We start from the raw sequence: 4,682 nt of genomic DNA, 5'->3' as shown, positions 1-4,682 counted from the left end.
TAGGGGTGATTTGGTATCCTAATTTGTATTTTACCTAAAATACAAATTAGTCCTTAGACTAGAATCTTGATTTACTTCCTAGAATAGAGTCCTAATTATTTCTTAGAATAGATCCTAACTTTGCATATAAATAGGACTTACCTCTTGTAATATTCGATGAAAAATTCTTTTATGAAATAACATGGTATCAAAGGGAGGTTAGAAAAAAACCTATTCCTCTTTCCCGCAGCCCTAGTGCCGACACCACCTTTCCTCATCACGCGACTCTTCTCTTCGACGTCTTCCTCACGTGCCGAAACCCTTTGTCGTCGCCACCCAAGGAAGCGCCGCCCACCTCTGATCGCGATCAACCTGAGCAAAGCCGACACTTTCTTGGAGATTCATCGTCCAGTCTCCTATCCTCGCGAGCACAAGGAAGAGAGGCGGCGTACGTTGCAACTCCTCAACGCACCCTTCCGCCGCTGCTCCTCAGTGTCGTCTTCCGTCGCTGCTCCTCGGTGTCGTCTTCTGCCGCATGTCGATTCTTCGTAGCGTGTTCTCCTCCGGCGTCTGTTCCTGACGTCGTCGACTGAGCTTTGCTCTCTTCTCTCTTCATGGCTACCTCCGGCACTCCGAAGACAAATATCTCAATCTTTACCAACCACATCACTGCACCGCTCTCTTCCGAGCTGTTGGATAGTAAGAACTACTCTTGGAACTCTCACATTGAGCTTTGGCTTGTTGGACAGAGTTATGAGACACATCTCACCCAAACCGAAGAGAATATTCAAGTTGTCAATCGTCCTCTGTGGAAAAAGATTAATGCTCAGTTGTGTTGTATTATCTGAGCCACCATCCATCTTTTAGGGATGTCTTCCGCACTCACAAGACCTGCAAAGCTATTTGGACACAGGTTCAACAACTCTTTACAAACACCTCTCGGTGACTCTATCAAGTTTGTGAAAATCTCATGACCATACTCAATGTCCATCAGATTAAGGATTCTATATCAACTTATTTGGGTTCAGTCTCTAGCCTTCTTTGTGACTCCAATAAACTGCTTCCACCTATGGCCACTCCTGTTGCAAAGTTTGAAAATCAGAAGAAATTTTTTTTCTCTGGCTTTATATGGTCTACCCATAGATTATTCTCATGTTCGTGATTAGATCCTCGACAGCCCCACAGAAGCTACCATGGACAGTACTTGGGCGACTCTCCTTCGTATCCCTGGCAAAGTCTTGATATTGCCTCCTTCCGTTCCTGTTGACTCATCAGCTTTGGTCTCTCGAAATAATAACAGACCTCCACCTCATAAGGATGGCAAACGACATCCTTGGTGTGATCATTGCCACCGAACAAGACACACGATTCATAAATGTTGGAGTCTACATGGTCGATCTCCTCATGCTACTCAGATCGTCCAGAGTTCTATCGCTTCTTCAACTTCTACTTCACAGTTGTCACCGGATCCAACCCCACCGCCTTCCTACGACGACTTTCTAAAATGGTATGAGGAGCAACAGGCTTTTGATTCCCCTGCTGCAGTTGCACATGCTGATAATTTCTTTGCTGGCATATCTCGCTCTTCGGGTCCTTGGGTTTTTAATTCCGGGGTCACCGATCATATCATTGGTAATAGATCTCTTTTTTTCTTCTCTCTTTACTTCTGGTTATTTACCGTTTGTCACCATGGTAAATGGTTCTCAAACTCAGTCCCAGGGTGTTGGTATTGTTCATCCTTCTCCGTCTCTTTCTATTCATAATGTTCTTTACATTCCCGGAGCTTCCTTTAATTTATTGTCAATCAGTCAGCTTACTCGGTCTCTTGATTGTGTCATCTCATTTACTAAAACTTCTATTTCCTTACAGGACCGGAGTACGGGGAGGATGATTGGCTTCGGATGTGAGTCTCATAGCCTATATCGGCTTCACCAGCCCTCTCTTGTTGGTTCGGCGGCGGCATCTCCACTTCTTATTCATGCTCAGTTGGGACATCCTGGTCTTGATAAGTTGAAACAATTACATCTTAGTCTTTCTCACTTAGAGTCTTTATCTTGTGAGTCATGTCAATGAGGAAAGCATGTTTGTAGTTTTTTTTCTCCTCGCACTGTGAGTCGGGCTACATCCCCCTTTACTTTGATTCATTTCGATGTTTGGGGTCCGAGTCGTGTTACCTTTATAGACGATTTTTCCTGTTGTACTTCGTTATATCTGATGAAGGATCGTTCAGAATTATTTTCTATTTTTCAATCTTTTTCTATGAAATAAAAACTCAATTTGATATTTCTCTTTGAGCCTTGCAAAGTGATAATGCACGTGAATATCTATCTACTCCGTTTTGGACCTTCTTGGCGTCTCATAGAGTGTTGCATCAAACGTCTTGCCCTCATACCCCTCAACAGAATGAAGTTGCATAACGCAAGAATCGTCATCTTCCCGAGACCACCCGGAATCTTCTTCTCCACTCTCATGTTCCTCATCGGTTTTGAGGTGACGCTGTACTTAATATGTGTTATCTCGTCAATTGCATGTCTTCCTCCACTCTACAAGGTCAAATACCTAATCATGTACTTTATTATCATCAGTCTCTTCATCCTTTACCACCTAGGGTCTTTAGTTTTATATGTTTTGCTCATGCTCTTAATTCTGGCATTAACAAACTCTCTCCCTGGTCTCATAAATATGTCTTTCTTGGGTACCCACGATCTCAAAAAGGGTACAAGTATTATTCCCCTACTCTCCGTCGGTACTTCATCTCTGCTGATATCACGTTCTTTGATTCGGTTCGATTTTTTAGGCCTAATGAATCTCCGTCCGAGTTTTCTCCTTCTACGCCTATGTCAGTGACTATCTTTTATTCTCCAGAAGAGTCTCTATCACCTTCAGTCCCATCTCCTCTTCCATTGCAGGTTTATCAGCATCGTCCTCATCCTGCTTTGCTGCCGCCCAACATTAATATTGTCATGGACACATCTTTGGAGTCAAGTCTTTCGCCTCTTCCTTCGGTCCCATCTCCTGAGTTTGATATTTCCATTGCACTTCGGAAACGTATGTGTTCCACTCGTAATCCTTCTCCTCATTATGTTTCTTTGAGTTATCATTATCTTTCTCCTTCCTATTATTCTTGTCTTTCCTCCTTGTCGTCTATTTCTTTTCCGAAAACTGCAAGTGATGTCTTTGCCCATCTAAGATGAAAACAGACTATGCTCAACGAAATGTGTCTTACAGAGCAGTGGGACTTGGGACCTCGTTCTTCTACCACCAGGGAAGTCAATTGTTGGTTGTCGATGGGTATATACGGTGAAAGTTGGTCCAGACGAAAAGGTTGACCGGCTTAAGACTCGTCTCGAATCCAATTTTTTATGAGAGGGCAAAACATATTGAAGTCAACTGTCACTTTGTCTAAGAGAAAGTCATATCTAGAGAAATATCTACTAGTTTTGTTAACTCACATGATCAACTAACGAATATATTCACTAAGTCACTAAGAGATCCCCGAATTGACTACATATGTAATAAGTTGGGCGCATATGATTTATATTCTCCAGCTTGAGAGGGAGTGTTAGAATATTATAAATATAGCTAGGGGTGATTCGATATCTATTAGAATATTGTAAATATAGCTAGGGGTGATTTGGTATCCTAATTCGTATTTTACCTAAAATGCAAATTAGTCCTTAGAATAGAATCTTGATTTGCTTCCTAGAATCGAGTCTAATTATTTCTTAGAATAGGCCCTAACTTTGCATATAAATAGGACTTACCTCTTGTAATATTCGATGAATTCTTTTGTGAAATAACAAAAACATATTCATACAATATTAAATGTATCTCTCGGAATTTTCCCTCAATAAGTACAATCCAGACTTTCTCTCTAATATTCTCATTTCTTATCATATCTCTTCTCGTATAAACACATCCATTTTAAGATCCTCATCCCTACGACTCCTATCTTCTACTCGTGTGCTCAATTCATAATCCAACACTCAGTTCTATATACATAGCATATATAAATATCATTTTATAAAATTTTTCTTTAAACTTTAAAGATATTTTACAATCACAAAGAATAACTGACGTCCTCTTCTATTTCAATCATCCTCTTACATTCTATGTAAAACATCTCTATTAATTATAACTATGTTATCATCTTCTATTTTTATAATTATCTTGCTACGTTTACTACTAAATTTAAATTTCATATATTGTCTTTACTAAGTAGTCTAAAACCTTTTATATTCAGTATTTCCCATAAAAGATTCGAGTTTAGAATTTACTCGTTCAAATATCTGATTGACCAAAACAATATTATTTGCAAACAACATGCATCATGCTAACGTATCTTAGATTTGTCCAGTGAGTTCATCCATGACTAGTGTAAAAAATATGGATTAAGTGTTGATCCTTAATGTAATCCTATCTTTATAGGAAATACTTCAGTTAGTCCGCCTAGGATCTTCACTCTTGCAATTGTATTCTCATACTTATCTTCAATTATTTCAATATATGTTACAGTAATACTTTTCTTTTTTAAAATTCCCCACATAATTTTCTCGAGAGACTGTCATAAGTTTTTTCTAAGTCAATCAGTTGTATAACTTCTATTGTCTACCTTTCTACCTTTCAGACATGAATTTAAATTAGTCTCCTTTTTTTTCTATCACTATTTTCAGAAGTTTCATGACATTACTCATTAATTTAAT

At 39.3% G+C, this 4,682-nt stretch overlaps 1 pseudogene; it reads left to right on the top strand.

Moving 5' to 3' along the window:
• The first annotated feature begins 593 nt into the window (after positions 1–593).
• LOC141817860 (uncharacterized) lies at positions 594–3,027 on the top strand (annotated as a pseudogene).
• Positions 3,028–4,682: the final 1,655 nt, after the last annotated feature.

Source organism: Curcuma longa, unplaced genomic scaffold (genome assembly GCF_044706935.1).
Source record: "Curcuma longa cultivar G26 ecotype Majalengka, Jawa Barat unplaced genomic scaffold, ITB_CL_G26_1.1 contig_22249, whole genome shotgun sequence".
Lineage (NCBI taxonomy): Eukaryota > Viridiplantae > Streptophyta > Magnoliopsida > Zingiberales > Zingiberaceae > Curcuma > Curcuma longa.
Note: the sequence above shows the minus strand (reverse complement) of the source record. Positions and strands in the feature narration are given on the sequence as shown.